The sequence below is a fragment of the Lissotriton helveticus genome, chromosome 1_2 (assembly GCF_964261635.1).
Source record: "Lissotriton helveticus chromosome 1_2, aLisHel1.1, whole genome shotgun sequence".
Lineage (NCBI taxonomy): Eukaryota > Metazoa > Chordata > Amphibia > Caudata > Salamandridae > Lissotriton > Lissotriton helveticus.
Genome location: NC_136058.1, coordinates 375,803,586 through 375,824,760, shown reverse-complemented (window position 1 = coordinate 375,824,760; position 21,175 = coordinate 375,803,586). Strand labels below are relative to the sequence as shown.

Genomic DNA, 21,175 nt, shown 5'->3' with positions numbered 1-21,175 from the left:
CATCCTTTACCCCTCCCTCTCGATGACCAGCCAAGTCAACGCCGTCTCCTCATCGTGCTTCAACACCCTGCGTATGCTTCGCAAGATCTTCCGCTGGATCCCGACCGAGACCAGGAAGACTGTCACCTAGGCACTCGTCACCAGCCGACTGGACTACGGAAACGCCCTCTACACCGGAACCACAGCCAAGCTACAGAAAAGACTCCAGCGCATCCAGAATGCCTCCGCCCGACTCATCCTGGATGTCCCCCGATGCAGCCACATCTCCAGCCACCTAAGGAACCTGCACTGGCTCCCCGTCGACAAGAGGATCACGTTGCGGCTCCTCACCCACGCACACAAGTCTCTCCACGACCTGGGCCCCAAGTACCTCAACGACCGCCTGACCTTCTACACGCCCACCCGCCAGCTACGGTCCACCAGCCTCGCCCTCGCAGCCGTACCACGCATCGAAGAGCCACCGCCGGAGAAAGATCCTTCTCTTACCTGGCTGCCAAGACTTGGAACTCCCTCCCCATCCACCTTCGGCTGACCCAGGACCATCTCGCCTTCAGGAAACAACTCAAGACCTGGCTGTTTGAGCAGTAGCATACTCCTCCCCCCAAGCGCCTTCAGACCCTCCCGGGTGAGTAGTGCGCTATACAAATGGCATGATTGATTGATTGATTGATCAGCACAGATATTGGCTACTGCACAATGCTATGAAAATAGGGATAAGGATGAGAAGGATAGAGCAGAGAAGAAGACTAAAGAGTTGAAGACGAAGGTTCTTTTACAACAAGCGTATCCGCCCGTAGTAACCAGCGTGACTATCAGCAACCTCAGCAGTTTCAGCGAAACTCGCAAAGGTTCGAGCCTTCTCAACCTCGTATTCCTGTAGGCCCTAATCAATGTGCATATTGCAAAGAAGAGGGTCATTTTAAGAGTAGCTGCCCTGTTTTGTTACAGCGTATGAATGGTGTTTCTAGCGCAAGAGGTCGGGGTGTTCCGCAAGCTTCTAGAGGTAGAGGACGTGGAGGGTTCCCCCAGAACGGGCGTTCCTTTCCTCCACAGAATACGATGAATTGTTTTGATCAGCAAAATGGTGCATCTGGTAGGACGACTCAGTACTATGCTGATGACTACTATGTCGAAGGTGAGAATATGGAAGATAATGATTGCTAGGACAGCCATAGACAAAGAGAGGGAGTTGTTTCAGTTCCAGTAGATCAGAGTGGACCTTATGTTGAAGTGATTACATCAGGTGTGTCAGAACCTTTTCTGTTGGATTCTGGTGCTGCGAAGACTTCTATTATGCACTCTAAACTCCCTGGCGCACCTTTGTCTGGCTTAACGAATGTTTTGGTAGGTTTTTCTGGCGCCCAAGTTAGAAACCCGGTTTCTAGTCCTATGTCTCTGTCTGTTGGACCTTGTGAATTCGAAGCACCCCTTATTCTGATGACAGGTTGTGGTGAGAACTTGTTGGGATTGTATCTGTTGAAAAGATTGTACGCGACATTGTATTGTTCTCCTTCGGGAGTACGACTTACATTGGGTAAGAAAGTGGTCTCCCCGATGTATTTGTCGTGGATAAACTTCCGACAGAATTGTCTTCTCTTCCTGATATTCTTTGGGCTACTGGTCCTAATGATGTGGGTCTTTTGGAAATACCGCCATATGTTGTGACATTGAAAGCGAATGTTAAAATGCCACGTATTCCCCAATACAGGATCTCTAGTGATGGTGAAAGGGCGTCGTTAGCGATCATTCATGACCTGATTGAGAAGGATGTAATTGAAGAAACAAGAGGTAATGTGTGCAATAGTCCAGTTTTGCCTGTTCTAAAAAAGACTGATTCTTCACAACCGCCTGTATATAGGTTTGTGATCGATCTTCGCGAGGTGAATAAGATTGTAGTTCCGCAATTTCCTGTCGTTCCAGATACACTGCCTTACTGACCATGATTCCAGCTTCAGCCACGTGGTTTTCGGTGATTGATTTGAAGAATGCTTTCTTCAGCATCCCGATTGCCGAGGAGAGTAGGGATATTTTCGGCTTCTCTTTAGGAGGTCGAAGCTTCTGGTTCAAGCGCGCTCCTCAAGGCTATTGTGAGAGTCCATCAATATATAGTCAGGCTTTGAAAACACATCTTGATACGATTGTTTTACATGATGGTGCTGCTCTTATTCAGTACGTCGACAATTTGTTAGTCGCTGCCGATACTGAGGAGATTTGTAAAGAAGCCACCTTGTCGTTGTTGCGTCGTTTGTCTGATTTGCATCATAAGGTGTCTCTTTCAAAATTACAGTATTGTCGACAAGAAGTGACCTACTTAGGCCATCTCTTATCGAAGGAGGGAAGAAGATTGACCCCAGAACGAATTCAAGCGATTGCAAAAATGAGTGTGCCAATTACACAGAGAGAAGTGCGTGCTTTCTTGGGTATCACGTCATATTGCAGACAATGGATACCGAATTTTTCTCTGCTGGCCAAACCTTTGTTGGCATTGACTTGTAAAGATACACCGAATCCCCTCCCGTGGTCTGATGATTGTCAGAAGAGTTTTTCGGAATTGCGCGATGCATTGTGTTCGGCTCCTGTGTTGGGTACCCCCGACTACAGTAAGCCCTTTACACTGTATGTCCACGAGAGAGAAGGATGTGCGTTGTGAGTGTTGACACAATCTTTTGGGGACAAGCAGCGTCCATGCGCGTATTTCTCGTCGACTTTGGACCTGGTAGCTAGAGCGTTGCCCAGTTGTTTGAGAGCCACGGCGGCAGCAGCTGTTTCTATTCGACAGTCTGCTGGTTTGGTGATGAATAATACGTTGGTTGTGATGGTGCCACATGCAGTAGATACTTTGCTAAACAGGACCAAGACACAGCACTTAACTAGTGCTCGATTGTCAGTTTTAGCGAGTCATGTGCACATAAAGAGATGCAACACGTTGAATCCAGCGACGTTATTGCCGATTTCAGCAGAGACAGATGTTTCTGAACAGCATGATTGGTTTTCTCAGGACAGAAGAGGAAACGAAAGGGAGAGTAGATCTTAGGGACACTCCTCTTATGAAGTGTGATGGTACCTTATGGGTGGGTGGTTCATGCTTCAAGCTTCCAAATGGTGATACGACTGCAGCATATGCTGTTACGACTTTGCATACGATTGCTGAAGCTGCACGTATCCCACATAATTCAGTTCAAGCAGCATAGTTGATTGCACTTACGAGAGCGTGTGTGTTGTCGAAAGGGAAGAGAGTGACTGTATATACCGACAGCCAGTATGCGTTTGGTGTGGCTCATAGTTTTGGACGATTGTGGAAGGAACGTGGGTTTCTCACTTCTCATGGAACTAAAATTCAGCATGGTCAGTTGGTGAATGAGCTTCTTGAGTCACTTACTTTGCCGTTGCAAGTTGCGATTGTGAAATGCAGTGCACATAAGAAGGTTACCGATGATGTTGGTCGTGGTAATGCATTTGCGGATGAAGTCGCGAGGGAAACGGCAAGAGATGTGACGAGTCAAATGTATGTTGCGGGTCCGGCGAGATGGGTTCCGGATAGAGGAATGTGTGAAGATACAATAGAGAGTGTGAAGTCTATTCAAGCTGAAGCTACAGAGAAAGAGTTGAGTGTGTGGAGAGAGAGTACGGGTAAACTAGACGCGAATGGGTGTTGGGTTGAGTTGTCAGAGCATCAGCCATGGTTGTTACCCAATGCGTACGTGCTGGCAGTGGTTACAATGGCGCATGGAATGGCTCATATTAGTACGAAAGGGATTTGTAAGTTGTTGGCTCCAGTATGGCAAAATGCTGGAATTCCTAAGTGTGCAGAGAATGTGGTCAAAAATTGTATGGTGTGTCTGATGTACAATCCTGGCAAGGGAACTCCAACTCCAGCTGATCATTTTGCGCCTCCGACGTATCCGTTCGAGGTTTTGCAGCTAGATTTCATCCACATGGAGAGGTGCAACAATTTAAAATGTGTACTCGTGGTTGTTTGTGCCTTTTCAAGATGGGTAGAAGCATATCCCCTGAAAGATAACACTGCCTTGTCCACAGATAAAGCCCTTGTTAAGGAGTTTTTCCCCCAAATATGGTTTGCCAAGAATGGTCTGGAGTGATAATGGGAGTGAATTTGTGGGTCAAGTGATGAAGAGTGTGTGTGAAGGGTTAGGAATCCGCCAAAAGTTCCATGCTGCAAATCACCCCCAATCAGCTGGTCTAGTTAAATGCTATAATGGCACTCTTAAGTTAAAACTTGCCAAGATACAAGCGAGCTCTGGTCTTAAATGGCCTGATGCTTTGCCATTAGCACTTTTGTCGACAAGGATGACTGTACATTCAAGAGTGGGACTTAGTCCGTACGAGATAATTTTTGGTCGCCCGGCAAACATATGGGGAGTGCGGAGGCCGACGAAATTCAGTGAGATTGAACACCCTGTACTGCTTGATTACCTATACGAATTGACGGCTAAATTGCGTGTTTTACACCAACAGGTTCATGACACCTTGCCTCAGGCTTCTGACGATCCAGGACATGTCATCGATCCGGCACCTGGATATTGATAAAGAATTTTCAGCGGACAAAGAACGATCAGCGTTTAATTGGGACAAGCTCTGAGCGTGAAAGCGACGATCTTCTGCTAGAAGCCGTGCCACCGTCAGTTCGACTGGACACTACCGAGCCTGAACTCTTATTCCGAGACCAGACATTGCCTGAGAAAGGCTGTTATAATTTACGACCAAGAATCATGGGACAAATAAAATGAGATTCTTTTTCTTTGCTATTTTTGAAAGTTCAGTTCTCCCATCTGAGAAACTGTTCTGACTGATTTTTGTTTTTCAAACCACCATCCGGGTTCAGCTGTAGGGTCGCGGTGTCAAGTCTTTGGAGTGCAAGCCGAAGACACAAGGTCGACGGTTCTGGTTGGTCCTAGGGTGTTCCCTGGATTGACAGGCGCATTCCTTAGCACGGAACACCCTACCACCGCGAGCAGCAAGGTTAGAGGATGGAGTTTTTCGAGATGGAGAGACCTGTTGAAGAAGAGAGTTTCAAAAGCAGAATGTGTAAAATAATGAGCAGAAAATGTTTTTTAATATTGTGTCTTTTTATGTTGCTTAGTCTAATGATGTTTTTAATGGGATATATTATATTCTCTTTTCAAGTGACCTTTGCACCCTCTACACAACCCATACCTTCGTCTACTGTTTCTTCGCATTCTTTTCACCCTCTGCCTGAACATGAGTCCATTAGGAGATTGGAATTCGTTAATAATTCTTTTGTTCAGCTTCTGCACCAACACCAGCTAGTAGTGAACAGGACTAATTGTTGGGTGTGTGGTCTTATGCCTCATACTACTGATAAAGGTATTCCTTACCTGGTCCTGCCATTCAGCTAGAATGGTTCTGTATGGGCATACAGAACGATGTTCATCCATGCTCGTGAAGTCTACCCCCTATGTTCTGTGAAAGACAATCCAAAGAATAGTGCTCTAGTTAAGGGAATAGTCGATATGATTAAGGGAGCTAGTTCCTACGAGACTATCCCGAAAGATGAGACACTAGCGTATATTGGATGGAACGTGACTGGATATGGAGCGAGTCTGAGCGAGAACCAGCGAGCGAAAAGATCCTCTCCGATTTGAATTGTACCCCATCAGGGTCATTTATGTCTGCAAGGTAATGGCAAGAATCCGAGAGCTCAGTTAGGGAAGAGTATCTGCACTGAGACGTATGTTTTTGCGTCCCAGGCTCCCCCATCATTCCTAGCAGCCAAGGGTACCTATTTTGTCTGTTACGATAGAGCGTACACATGGTTGCCCCCTGATTTTTCGGGCATGTGTTTTGTCTCGTTCCTGTTGCCTCCTACTTATACAGCTGCGGCAGATAACCACAAGACGAGAGTTGTTAGAGGTGTCTTCAGTAAGGAAGATACTGTAGGACAAGAATTAGGTGATTCCTTGAAGGGTTTTCTGCCGTTTTGGGGACCTATGGTTAACAGCAGGAACATATGGAAATTGACGAGGGTGGTTGAGTCCACCGTAGTTGAAACTGCCGGTGCCCTTAGTAACTTGACTGCTGAGCTCCAGTCGGATCGCCTTATGACTCTTCAGAACAGGGTTGCGTTAGAGGTCATACTTTCAGATAGAGGAGGGGTATGTAAATTGATCCAATCGAGCTGCTGCGTTTTCATTCCAGACAATGCTCCGACAGTGTACCAAGCCATTTTCAAACTGCACAAGATCTCCGAGTCTATACGTGTGGACGAAGGAGATTGATCATTAATGGGATGGTTTCGGGGATTGTTATCCACCTGGGGATGGAAGATTCTGATGATCATTGGGATGGTCTTAGCCATTCTTTTCCTGTTCTGTCTGTGCATACAGTGTGCCCCTCCTATATGTGGCCTTTATGCTACCTCATGTGCGGGGAGACCTGTATCAAGAGACGTGCTAAGTAATAGGATGATGCTACAGCAACATCTTGATGATCTGATGAGTATAGACCTGGATTCAGACTGACGTGAGTTTAGGTGATTGCCTATGTAAGGGCAAAAGGAGGGTCTGAGGTTCCATGATTCTGAACCTGTTTCATAAAGATCGTCGTATTGTGACGATTTTGCTAATAGCAGACCGAAAATGACGAGTGTAGTATGCACGAGTGTTTTCGTCATGTTCGAGTGATGAATTCACCATGAAATTGGGGTTTCCGTTCCGAACCCTGGGGTTCCATTTTGTGCATGGCAGCCATTTTGTGGTTGCCCTCACATAGGCCCATGACTGTGGCTGAACAAGTTTCTGGGACACGTGCACCTTAGCTCGGATGTGTGCTGACTCCTGTTTGACCGGACCCTGCTGCCTGAAGCTGACCTTGCCAAACCAGTTCTTGCCCTTTAGCTAATCGAGATAGAGATCAAAGAGCAGGACATTGCTGAGTTTATGATACACGCACACACCTTTCTATCTTGCGTTTCCATCTGTTTCTGTTCCTTCTTTATGGCCTATTTACGATGGGGATGTGCCCGTTTTTATTATGGGTCCGAACGACCTTTCTGATGAAAAATGTTAAGTTTAACCAATGATTGATTATGGGCTGGACAAACTGAAAAATGGGCTTGTCATCATGCTCCTGTTTTTGTCGTGGAAACATGTGAGTGGTCAAACTGTAAATAAGGAATGTTTGCCTGAAGCACAATTTTTTGTATAAAAAGGGATGGCTTGCTTTGTAAAGTTGAGCAGTCTCCTGAGAACATACACCGTGTTGTACTTCTAGGATCTCTGTTACTGGCTGCAGCTAATAAATTTGATCTTTGAAGTCACCAAGAAGTACCCCGTGTCTCTGTATTCTAAGACAGGTGTACCCGGAGACTTGGGCGTTTCCCCTGGTGCCGCTGGGTTCTAAAACCCGGTTCTTCAAATGCAGACCGGCAAAGTTGCTGTTGGTGCCTGTTTGAACAGGGAGGTCACTCCTTGACCACAAGGGAGATGTCTTTCATCTTCCAGTCTAAATGGAACGTCGAAGGTCCAGGATTTATGTTTCAAAGTTTCATCCAGGGTAATCTAAAGTCCTAGGGACACAGCTCCTATACTTATACTAAGTTAAGGGGTTGGACGGGGGCGCTAGAGGGCGCGCAAGCGGAATGGCTGCCTAGGCTGGTAGCTCCCGTGCCTCGAAAAGAGATCCTCCACATATCCTGTGCCACAAGGTGCTGTTGCAGAGTACGACGCCAGCAAAAGGTGTGGGACGGCGATCTCCGCCTTCGACCCGAGTTTGCCGCTGCTGTGTGCTGTGGGGCCGGAGATATTGCCACCTCTGTCTGCACCGGTGCTGGCCTGGTCCCTAAAAGCGCCTGGACCCGGCTGCAGTGCATCACGCGACACCGCGGCTGGTCACGAGGGGCTGGGCCGCATATTGCATCATCCGCCCGGAGCTGCGGCTGTGCCCGGACGAGGGACCGACAATTGGGGACAGAGCGCGGTGGCCTTGTCTACCCCCCCTCTCCTGTCACCACGGACTGCTGGCCCTCGGCGCCTGGACCGCGGGTAAGCCGGCTCTCCTGCCGGTAGCGGGTTGAGCGGTGCAGCGCTTCTCGTGTGTCTGGGGGGAGGGTGCCGCTCCGGGCCTCACGGCGGGGGAGCGGAGGCTGAACGGCAGAATACTGCGGCGGTAGGACTCCTCGCCCTCGCTCCCCGGGCAGAGGGAGCTGCACAGCCCAGGCTCACCGGGAGACGCCCGGCCTTCACCGGCTGCACCCGGTGAGCTGCTCGACCATCCACTCATCTCCTGGCTGCCTTGAGGATTGAACCGGATCCCTCATAACCGATATTTCCTGGCAGCTCCGACTCCCACTGCTTGTTGCGCCCCAGCATTACAGGGTGGACACTGAGGGTCCGGAGAGGGGCTGGAGCACTGCGCCCTTCCCCCGACAACAGCAAAGGCTGCACTCTGTCCTCGACGTCCTCGTCAGTGGCTTTCATCACTCTTGGGGCCTGGCTAGCCCACCGGCTATCTATCCACTTACCTGCCTGGACATCCTGTTCATATACCCCACTGAAAGTAATAGCGACAGCTGGAAACCGCGACCATCATGGGGCGCCCGGATAACCGCCAAGCAAAATTAAGTTTTGAAGGCGCCAAAAAAGGCGCCAAAACAGTACCCACCGGCCCCGGTCCTAGCGGGGCCCCATCGAGGGCCGCTACGCCCCCGTCAGCCGACTTGGATCTCCACAGCCTTTTTCAGGAAATGAGGCAAGGGTTCGCAACTGTTGTTGAAAAAGTGGACGGGGTCACTGCACGGCTGGACGCACTAGTCCACAAGGTGGATCGCCATGAGGAGCGGCTGACGGCCGTGGAACAACGTGTCTCTGATGGTGCGGACGTTTCCGCGACACACACGACGCAACTAAGCCGCATGGACAATCTGCTTCGCATAATAGCGGCTAAAAATGAGGACTTAGAAGCCCGCAGCCGCCGGAACAACGTACGTATTACGAATGTGCCGGAGTCCACAGACACAGGCAGAATGGAGCTATACGTCGAGAAGATGCTTAAAGGGGCAATCGGTGACGAAGCTTTCTCCCCCCAATTCATTATTGAGCGAGCGCACCGGTCTTTAGCGCCTGTACCGAAACCTGGCTTGCCACCCCGGCCCATAATAGCGAGGCTATTGAACTATCGAGACCGGGACACTGCATTGAGGGCGGCCCGTACTCAGCGCTCGTTGAATTATAATGGTGTTGCGTTTTCCATATATCCGGACTTTACCCCGATGGTGCAGGAGGAACGACGCAAATTTCTCCCAGTGAAAAAGAAATTGCGCGAGGCACAGATAGATTATGCCCTCCTGTATCCGGCAAAACTGCGGATCACGCATCAGGGCACGCAGCGCTTCTTCACGAATCCACAGAAGGCTGAGGACTTCTTAAAATCGCTCAGGAGAGCACGCAGAGATGACCGAGAAGCTGAGGCGGGGGTATCCGATGAGGAATTGCCGCCGGCACAGAATGCTCCTTGAATACCCGTGTAGACTATGTTGGATATTTCCTTTCTACATACTGCATGACGTCCATCATCCTACTTGCGAACGCTACGCTGAATACCTGCCTCGAACCTGCGAGGATACAACACACCTGTGGTAACGTACATCGAGGCCCACTCTCTAGGCCCTATGCTCCGCCAAGGGCGGTACAGATGGGAGCTAGGGACCGGGAGGGTGCTGTGCACACTCTATGCCTAACCCCTACAGGGTGTTCCCCCTGAGACTACTACTGTTTTTGTTGTTATGGTTGCAGAGACTGGGAGGGGTTGTTGGGGGGGGGGGAGGTGGGGGGGGCTCATCGGCCGCTGGCATGATTGGGATGCTGGGGTGGGAGGGGGGGTTGGTTGTTCTAAGACGAGGCAACTATCACTCAGACTGGGTATGCAGATTGTACGCCTGATTATGCATCTGGCTTGGTGGAATGCTTTTGAACCGCACCTATTACATTGGTTGGTACTGTCATTTTTGCTGATGAACTACTTATGGCTACTCTGAATGTTGGCTCTCAATTAACGATCATGTCTTGGAATGTTCGTGGTCTGAATAATGCTAAGAAATGTCGCAGTATACTAGCCTATCTGGATAGACATCATGTGCAGGTCGCCATGATACAGGAAACCCACCTGCCGCCACGTACTAAACCAACTTTTGCTAGTAGATGGGCTGGAGACCGAGTGTTCTCCTCGTATTCCACATATGCGAGAGGGGTAGCTATTGTTGTGGCCCGCAATGTTCCGTTTTCTAAATGTGGGGAACTGACGGATGGGGAGGGGCGGTATGCATTAATGTGGGGCAGGCTGGGGCGAGATACCTTCACGTTTGCTGTTGCATATGCACCGAATACGGACGACCCTGCCTTCTTCTCTGCACTATGGGGCAAGATCATGGCTATAGGATCACGTCACGTCATCTGGGGAGGTGATTTCAACCTGGCACTAGTGCCTCATCTGGACAGGGCGGATGGGATGTGCACTTACAAACCTAAAGCGCGTGAGACGTTGGAGGGGGTGCTCACAGAGGGCGGACTGCTTGATGCTTGGAGACACTTGCACCCACTCAGGAGGGAGGGCACGCACTTTACGTCTCACACAGGCACGTGGGCGCGCCTGGATTATATTCTTGTCACCAAAGAAATAGCATCAACATTGAAGGGGGGAATGCACTTACCCAGGACATACTCTGACCACAGCCCTGTCATGCTTCAACTCCACATTCCGGGGTGGGATAGCCCTAGACCACACTGGAGACTCCGCCCTAACATATTGCTTGACACTGTATTCCGAGCTGAACTGGGTGAAGAGATTGCTGCTTTTTTCCCTAGAAATAAGGGCTCTGTGGACTCGGTTGAACACATATGGGAGGCGTTTAAGGTCACCATCAGGGGATACTGCATTTCCAAGAGTTGTGGAGTCCTACGCGACATACTCCGTACTATTGGCACATTGGAGGGTGAACTGAGGGACCTGGAATGCCGGATGGTGGAGGACACTGACACTACACTACATGCAACTTTCAGAGAGACACTTTCTAGATATGAGGAAGAGGTCTCCAGGGAGGCCAATTTTCGTGGTAAACACTGGCAGGCCAGGAAATACTGCGAAGGGGATCGACCTGGGAAGGTACTTGCAATGCTCACTCAGACTCCTAAGGGTCGCAATATTATAGTTGAACTCAAGGATACATCCAGCACCACACTTAGAGACCCCGATGACATCCTGCACACTTTCAGTTCACACTATCACGCGTTATACACCTCTGTCACGGGCTCCGAAGTGTCCTATACCAGTTATTTAAAGGATGTGGCGCTCTGCTGGCTCAGCGATGGGGACAGAGCGTTCCTGGCGGCACCTTTCGAACTTGACGAGATCCGGGAAGCCATTATGTCCCTTCAGAATGGTAAGGCCCCTGGGCTAGATGGCATCCCTGCCGAGTTTTACAAAGCCTACATAGACATAATGGCTCCTGTGTTGCGCGAGGTATACTCGGAGTCCCTTAGTGATGGCATTCTTCCTGGCTCCATGCGTGAAGTGGTTATCACTTCTCTTCTGAAACCCGGTAAGGACCCTTGTTCCTGCGACTCTTATCGCCCACTTTCCCTCCTAAACTGCGATGTAAAAATTCTCGCTAAAGTTCTGGCCACCCGATTGTCCTTACTGATGACTCGAATCGTACTACCGGATCAATCTGGCTTTGTGGCTGGCCGGTCTACTTCACACAATCTTCGCACCCTGTTTTCTCTTCTGCGCACGGTTCATCCTGACATACCTATCGCAGCCGTTTTCCTGGATGCGACTAAAGCCTTCGACTCTGTCGAATGGCCCTACCTCTTTTCGGTGTTGGCTAGCATGGGGTTCCCACCTTTGTTCTTATCTTGGGTCCGTCTGCTTTATACTCACCCCACGGCGAGAATATTGATCAACGGTCGCCTGTCGCAGCCTTTTGATATCACCAGGGGCACGCGCCAGGGATGCCCACTCTCTCCCTTACTATTTGCCATAGCGGTTGAGCCTCTCGCCTGTCGCCTGCGTCAACTACATCGAGACGGGGCGGTACAGTGCCTACAGCGACAAATTGACGTATCCCTTTATGCTGATGACATTACCATATATGTTAAACACCCCGAGATACACCTGAATCCCTTACTCAGAGAATTCATCATGTTTGGCGGGATGTCTGGGGTGCACATCAATTGGTCCAAATCCCAACTCTTCCCCTTGACAGCTGCGGTGGTGGACTTTCCTCTTGACTACCCGTTGGAGTGGTGCCGGACGGATCTCCGATACCTGGGTATCCGTATATCCCGGGATAGGGAGGAGACACTGCGATCTAATTATGGAGTGGCTATCACCAAGCTGACCTCCACCGTGGATCGTTGGATTACCCTACCGCTTTCCATGGCTGGCAGAGCGTCCCTTATCAAAATGGTTATTCTTCCCCGTTTTCTCTACCTCTTCCTTAACATTCCCTATTTTCCGGGCGCTTTTTTCTTTAAGACACTGAAGATGGAAGTGAGTAGGCTTTTTTGGGGAGGCAAGCAGCCCCGGCTTAAATGGTCCACGCTTACCCTACCCTACGATAAAGGGGGCTTTGATATCCCTGATTTTATGGAGTATTATCTATGTGCACAAGCGCACTACGCTTACCACTGGATGACTCCCACGCCTTTTATGCCACATATAGCAGTTGAAGATTGGATAGTACACCCCCTTCCACTAAGTAGATTGCTCCATTGTCCGGAATCGTCCATCACCACGCCGAACACCTCGGTCTCATGCACGATGGATGCATGGCGCCGGATAGCGAAACGCTTGTCCTGCCCCCTGCCCTACTCACCTAAGCTGCCGCTTACCTACCACCCTAATCTCATCCTACTGTGGGAACAGGGTTTTCGTAACCTCTGTGCAAAGATAAATGTCTCCTGCTGGGGCGACCTGTTTGCTGACGGGAGCTTCAAAACGGCAGACCTTTTCTTCGCGGCACATGCCCGCACTCCCTTAGACCTGTTTTACTATGTGAGATTACGTGCGGGGATGAGGGACATCTTACCCTCTTTCCCAAATGAGCCTGAGGCTCTGCCTCCCCTTCATTTCTTGTTATGCTCCCAAGATGGGACTCATTTGGTCTCTGGCCTCTATCGCCAACTCAGGAGCGCGGCCATGACGCCAGACTCTAGTGCCCGTTCGCGCTGGTCCGCTGAGCTGGCCACCGACGTCACGGACGAACAATGGTTATACTGTTGTGCGCTCACCTCTCGCATATCTGCCAGCAGCAGATTGAAAATCATACATTACAAATTTTTACAGCGGATGTATTATACACCAGTTAAAAAGCATAGATTTGGTCTGGCAGAGGATGACCGCTGTGCGCGTTGTCATGCTGCTCAGGCGGATATGTTGCATCTTGCCTGGGAGTGCCCTCCGGTGGCACTATACTGGCAGCAAGTGTCGGGAGCCCTCGAGGATATGACTGGCAACAGGGTGCCCGTGGACCCCTTGGTGACAATTCTCGGATATACACCGCAGGTCCCTAATACATGCCGAAAATTCATTGACACCGCACTGCTGCTGGCCAAACGGCGCGTGGCCTGTCGATGGGGCCGGGGCAGGGCGCCCAAGTTCAAGGAGTGGCTGGCAGATCTGACCCATTGTCAAGACCAATACACCACGTTCACTGAACTATTGCCTCTATCCAGCCGACCTACAGATATATGGGGTCCCCTGGTGACATATCTTCTAACACGGTCGAATGAGGGTGGCGCCTCTGACGATGCCCCTGGTGTTGACCGGCGGTGAGTCCTCCGACCCTAATGTTGCCCATTGCTCCTGACGCCCAATACACTACTCATGTTGGGCACTGGTAACCGGGACCTACTGTCCTCGCGCTGGGATACACTGTTCTGGGGCACACCCACACAACTTTACCCTTCGTTCCCACATTTACATTCCACGACACTGTGCTTATCACTATTGACGGCCTCCTTGGCTTGAAAATTGACTGTACCACAATGCTGCTGTTATGTCATAAGAGTCTTTGCCTTTCACTGATGCTTTATTGATTTCATACCTACCGACTTCTGTAGATGTCTGAAATGCCTCTGAGTTTCTTTCTGGTTGGGGAGTTCTTTTTGTTTTTTCTTTAATGTTACTATACTGAATGTTATTTCTGAAAACACTGTTCTGCTGCAGTTCATCCTTCAAGTGCCACGCAACACTGACTGTGCTATACCCCTTGGTCATACATACGCTACGCCTCCGGGCCTCAGGGATGCCGGTTAAAAGGCTGTGTCTTATTTTGTGTGCTACGCTGCCGGCCTCCGGGTTGTAGGCACAAGCAGCTGTGTACTCTCTACCATATTACCCAATAAAGCAGTGTTGAACTCAAAAAAAAAAAAAAAAAGTTAAGGGGTTGGACTACCTGTAAGGTCCCTCCTATGGGTGAACCTGGGGAGGGGGTGGTTACATCCACTTCCCTTTGTCCAGTTTCGTGCCAGAGCTGGGGCTGAGTGCCCCAGCAATTGGTTTGAACTGGGCTATTCATGGAGCACCTTGTGTGCCCCAGGCAGTGTCTGAAAAGCATTCACTAAATGCAGCCCTCCCTGCCCCAATACACTAAAGTCTGTCTAGGGTGGTGCTAGCACGTCCCCTGACAGGAAACCTATTGTCCAGGCCTCCCCTGCCAGAGTTCCGTCCAGCAGCAGGAGGTCAGACTCGTGTCTGTGGCAGCAGCATCTATTTTGTGATGCTGAGGCTCTGTTTAAGTTTAACTGGGTTTACCAGTAACTACATGTTTTCTCCCTCTAGAAGGGTGGAATGCTACCCCTGCTGCCAGGACTGGCGGGGTGGTAGTATTCCAAATTGTTTGACACCTTACACAACATGTTTTGATAAAGCCAAACCAAAGTTAGTATTAACTGCGAGGATTATAATGCACTTAAGAGAATATGGTATGGCTATATCATAGAACAGCTATAAGGAGATGGTTCCGAAAGCTGCAGAGGGGCTCAGCTCATGCTAGGGCACCCTCTCACATAAAACCAAGCACTCTGCCTCCAGGATTGTTAAGGCCTGCCATAGGAGTGACTTATAGGTTACTATGTGTCCATATATAAGGTAGATATAGATATTCTATATCTAAGTAAGGGGTGATTACACCACCTTACCCAGGCTGTGTGAACAGACCTGTGGTGTCAGTTTGGAAGGCAAACCAGGGGTGGCACAATACATGCTGCAGCCCCTGGTAGGCATATGGTGCACCTATGCCTTGGGTACCTAGGGTACAGTATACAGGGGCTCACAAGGGTGACCCAGTAACCAAACTGGTATGTACCTAAAGTACATGGTATCAATTTAGAGAGAGAACAGCTAGGCTGTGGGCCTGATTAGCAGGGCCACAGCCAGACTAAAGTCGAAAAACCAGAGAATCACAGCAAAGAGTGGGGGTAACCATAGGAAGCAGACCCTACTCTCCTACAGTAGGCATGGCACATTGTGGTCAAGTAGACTCAAGGCATCAACAACAAAGTGGGTTGGGGCTGTTTCAGTACTATGTCCCGCTCTAAAACCAGATTGGTATTGGTCAAGTAGTTGAAACTCTTCGATGTGGTTGTAAAGTTGTAGGTGAACGCATTTCTCAAGAAGTTTAGCTAGAGTCATGATGTTGGAAATTGGGCGGAAATTGTTGGGATCAGATAGGTCTACATTGGGCTTTTTTGGAACGGAAGTGACTTGACCTATCTTTAGGCAATCAGGAATCCTACCCTGTGTGAGCGATTCATGGATAATCACGGACTAGAGAGAGAGGATGGCGGATCTAAAGTCTTTGAAGAGTATAGCCGGCAAGGCATCATGGAAATGATTAGAGGGTTTTAGTGACATTATGATTCTTTGAAGCTCGGCATCGTCAAGTAGTCTGAAATTGTTTCATGACGTATTATTTTTTGGAGTAAGGCCTGTTCCACTGTAGGACAGAGCACTCTCAGAGGTTAGGCAGGTCGCTGTAATGGACTGAGCCCGATGGAACCTGTTATGTGATGCATGTTGGAGTTCTAGTTCGATCTTTCTAGACTCTTCGATAAAATGTGCGGATAATACCTCTTCACTAGGCAGAGATATCGTGGAAGCAGATTGAAGGTAGGTTGGATGGATAGCTTGTTGTTTTATGATTTTGAAAAGTTTTTTAGGTCTGATTGTAGCATTGTCTAGTTGATATTTAAAGTGTTCAGCATTCGTGCTGCGGATATGCTTATTGTAAGAACTTCTTGCTCTCCTCAGCTGTTTGAGGTTGGTAAAGGACAGAGAGTTTCTCCATAATCTTTCCAAAAGCCTTAGTTTGCGACACTCCTCATTGAGGGAGCCATTGAACCAAGGTTTGGACTGTTTGACCGGAATCCTCTTGAGTTGCTTCCGAGCAACCGTGTCGAGTATATTAGTCATGGTCTGTATATAGTGTTCAGCGGGATTGTTTAAATTAGTCATGTGTGGGGTTGGAGGAAGTAGGTTGTTGCTAATAGAGGTTAGGTCCATTGCTTGAATGTCATTAAGATTCCTAGACCACTGTTTGTTCTTGTGCAGTTGTCCTTGTCTAGACATTAACTTTTTGAGAATGCGAAAGGAAATTATGTAATGATCCGACTAGTCACGCGTGAGATGCTTTCCATTTGTTACAGGTTATCCTTGACTATGATTAAATCGAGGATTGAACACTCATTGTGGGTGGGTTCATTGCAAGCCTGGGTGAGGTTAAGGTCTGCGAAGAAAGACTTGATGGTACACAGTGAGGGATTAGTTGTATCGTTCCGGTGCAGATTGAAATCCCCAAAGAAGATATGGTTAACGGGTAGGTCCGAGTTTGAAGCTATAATTTCCATCATTTGTATCGATGAAGATAAGATTGTCTCCAGGAGGATGGTAGATTGTGTGAAGCAAACATACAATCTTGTTGTTGTTCCAGATTTATACACTTAGGTGTTCGTGAGAGGACATCGGCACCGTTTGTGAGAGTCTCAGATTCAGACTTGAGGGATACATGTATGCAATACTGCCACCAATTTTAAGAGGTAAATCCAGTCTGAGGATGTCATATTTGGGAGGCACTAAGATGTCCACAATTGGCGAGGAGTCATCGTTGAGACATGTTTCCGTTAATATCAGGATGTCTAGGTCAAGAGTAAGAATAAGGTCAGCAATATTAGCAGCGTCCGGTGTACGTGCGCTTAACAAATTCCCTTAACATAACATAACATAACTGCGTGGTTGAATGCTGACCTGCGATTAAGTAGCATCGATTTGATGTATGATTTAGTTTAAACCGTTTCTAGGTGTTATGTGGGTACATGGACTAGGTTGTTCTTGTTCATGACTCTGTGCTTGAGAGTAGTTTCTCTGAACGGGTTGGAAGGTATAGGTTGAATATTGTATGTCGAGGGTTAAGAAACACTACTAGGGCTATTATACGATAGAATGAGGGAGAGGATGACATCCACGGACAGATGATTTGTGGCCCTATAGGGTCTAGAGTGGTGATTCAGATAGGGTCAAGTTTTCCCAATAGAAAAGGGCTGTTTTTTTTCCGGGACACGTCTGTTCTCATGCAATGCTTGCCTGTAGCAGGAGTGCTGGGAAAATTACTCTACAGGATTGATTTAGTCATCAATAATTTTTCCATTTTCATTCAGAGGAGTAATAGGTTCTGCAGGCTGTCTTTAACTAGTTGGAGATCCTGCTTGAGGGCAGACAGATTATCTTGTACGGAGGTCTGACTAGAGATGGAAAGTAGAAGCGGCTCCTCATTAACGGTGGTGGTGAGGGGGAGTTTGTAGACTCCATGGACGGGGAGGCATGTGGAAATGCGACCGTGCCATTGAGGGCTTAAGGAAGGTGGTACATGGGGAAGTGCCCGAGTGATGGGTAGGAAGAGCTAACCTGTTTGCTGGCATTGTCTCATAGCTGGATTGAGAGGAAGCGGATACTGGGGGTACTGGGGTGGGATGCGAACTACGTGGGGGCGAGGGAGGAGTAGGTGTTAGGGGGTTGTTAGAGCTGCAGTTTACTCTATTATTCGATGTACTAACTTCAGTCAGGGGCTCTATGTCATTCAGACTCATGGAAGGGTCTTCATCATTGTGAAGTTCGTAGTTTTCAGCGGGTTGTGTGATCAAGGTCTGATGAGGGGGGGCGTGGCTTGCAGCCGGCGATGGTGGCTGCCTGAACAAGGAGCTCTGCAACCGAGCCCCCTATTATCCTGTTTTCATCGGCGCTTGGGCCCCCACCTCCCGCACAGCGGTAGAGGAAGGGACGGCCCTCACTTGAGCCAAAGAACAGAAGCTGATAACCGGCCCGCGAACCTGCCGGGACCCGCTGGCGAACTGCCGGGTAGCCGCGAGTTGCGTGCCCAAGATGGCGCCCGTGGTGGCTCGCTAAGCCATCAGAGGGGCCGCGCTGAAGAGCGTGACGGAAAGCGGCCAGGGTCTCACTGGGAGAGATGAGCACCAGGGACGACGACTGGAGATCTGCCTACATTGCGTGGAGATCAGAGGGCGCGGCCGGGATCACCGCCACTGTGGATTGAGCTGAGGTGTGCGGGCTGCATTGCTGGCACCCCGCCTCCCCCCCCCTGCCGGGTCGTAGCCGCCTGAAGAGCGACCATCATCTACTGGGGGAGGAGAGCTGTGAGTGGCGGCCTGGAGGAGAAGCGCTGTCCCGACTTGGAGTGGCGCTGGTTCATTGCAGAGTGGCGGGACGGCGTGGACCACGCTGGAGGCGGGAGGTCTGAGTGGTAGGAGCGGGGCCGTGGAGGTAGGGACGCACGGCACCCCAGGAACCAGCCGGCAGTCAAAACGCTTGGGACCTGACACCGCGAAGTGCCCCAGAATCGGAGACCTGGGTTAGGCAGGGTGCCCAACGTTGCCCTGGGGACGTCCCAGCACCCCGTGGAGTGTTGAGTGGCACTGAAACGTGCTCTCCTGCGGCTGGAGCCCGGGGGTGGCATGAGTTGGGCGGACACCTGTGGCCAGCAGTGGCGGGCCTACGCAGTGCAACCGGGTCACCCCCTGCTGGGACCGGTAGGATGAGCTGAAACCCCACGTGAGCCGCAGGGCGACCTTGCAGGAAGTTGGGAGCGCCCGCCTGAGGGCGATGCGGGGACCCGCCGATAGCGGGCTGCGGAGAAGCCAGGACCTGTGCGATGTCAAGGCTAGGAGGGTTGTAGCATGGCAGGAAGAACACCCTATGTGAAAGTTGCGATCGCTCTCCCGGATGGCCAGCAGGGGACAAGCGCACTGACCACGTGTTGTTGAAACTGAGGCCCTGGGTCTTCGGAGGTCCCTACCCCAGTTGCCCGCACACGAGAGGACCCTGTCAGCTGGGCCCAACGAGGTGGAGGTCGTGGTGGCTGCTACTCGGAACAACCCTGGGCCTGCTGGCGGTGGTTGCAAGTGGGGGCGAATAATTGGGGCGGTCCCGATTGCCGCTGGCGCCGAACTCTTGAACCGGGCTCGTGCCTCCAAGTGGAGCTGGGTCGTGCTTGCGCGGATCCTGTCGCACCTACGGCGGACTACCATTGTGGAGCGGGCCGAGTGAGCCAGAGACCCACGGACGATAGCTACTATCCCACGCGACATACCCTGGACTCATCGATTGCTTTCACCACGCTCGACCATGGGGAAACTGAAAGGGGGCAGAGGCGGAGGCGGAGCGCAGTCATCCACAGAGGGAGACCCTACAGAACACGAAGAACGAGTGGGACCCGATTCGGTGCGGGACCCCGGCCTTCAGCAGCAGCTGGATAAAATCCTGGCGGCCATAGCTGATTCCCGCACGGCGCTCCAGCAGGACATTTTGCAGGTAGCCACGGGGCTGGGACTATTAAAAGCTGACCATGGAAAACTGGTGGACAGAGTTAAACTGGTGGAAGGCGCGCTGCAAACTATTGAACCGGCGCAGAAAGACCTTGGAGCTACTATGGCAAGTGTGATGGAACAGGTCAATGCCCTGGAAAGAAGAGCGGAAGATGCGGAAGGACGAAATAGGCGGAACAACATTCGGGTGGTAGGTTTGTCAGAAAAAATTGAAGGGTCCGCCCTGATCCTCTCAGACGCGGCCGCTCCACACACTGCTCCCGACCCTGCCTGATTGCACGGTATCGTAGCGCTCCCAGCCTGACTGCATACCGCTACCCCGCCTTGCTGACTAACGCGCCTCGACATTATTTAATTAATTTATTATTTACTCGTTATTCAATTAAGTTCGCAACGCAAAAGGGCCAGATTGCTGCTTATTTGTATTCCGCCTGGCTGAACATTTTATAGCGCTAGTTGACAAAGTGCGCTTTTCAGTTGTGCTGCGCTGCCTGCTGGTCTCTTGGGTGTACGATTATTTTAATTGATTTGCTCTGATTGATGTATGTGCCCGCCTTGGCTCGCTGCCATTTTGTGGAGATTGTTGTGCCTACCTGACCGGATATCCGACCCACACCCGCCTCCCAGCTGCCCCTCCCTCGCCCCTCCCCCCCTCACTATCCACATATGACAGATACTCTTGCGCACAGCGTTCACGCGCAGCGATCGCGCCCAATTCGCGCCGAAGGTGCGCCAAAGGAAAGCCCGTCTACGCCCGTCCGCGCCTGGACCGCGCCCAGCGCCAGACCCCCTGGTCCCCGCCGCTCCCAACCCTCTAGAGTCACATATGATGCCACTACTCTCCTCGCCCTCAACCCCGGACGCACCCCACTATGCTGCGAAGCTACCCCAGGACGTACCCACGGCCCATTCACCTGCCTCTCCTGCAAGTTCAACTGCTTCAGGACCCTCACCAAACCCACTTCCTCCACACACAGCTCCGAACTCAACAGCCTGAAATGCATCCTACTGAACACCCGCTCAGTCCACAGACATGCAACAGAACTCTGGGACCTAATCGACACTGCGTCACCTGACGTCGCCTTCCTTACTGAAACATGGATGAACGCATCTTCTGCCCCCGACATAGCCATAGCCATACCGGACACTTACAAGATCATTCGAAAAGACCGCACCAATAAAAAAACTGGAGGAGGCATCGCCATCGTCCATAGAAAAACCATCAAAATCACAACCAGCTCTGACGACTATCTTGCAACCGCCGAACATCTCCACTTTCAGATCCACACCGACCCCAGGACCAC

The 21,175-nt window shown here is 50.5% G+C and overlaps 1 protein-coding gene across 2 annotated transcripts in view; it reads right to left on the bottom strand.

Annotated features, from left to right (window-relative positions):
• The window catches only part of LOC144805937 (NACHT, LRR and PYD domains-containing protein 3-like), a 509,894-nt gene that overhangs the window by 65,749 nt on the left and 422,970 nt on the right, over positions 1–21,175 (bottom strand). The window lies entirely within an intron of this gene.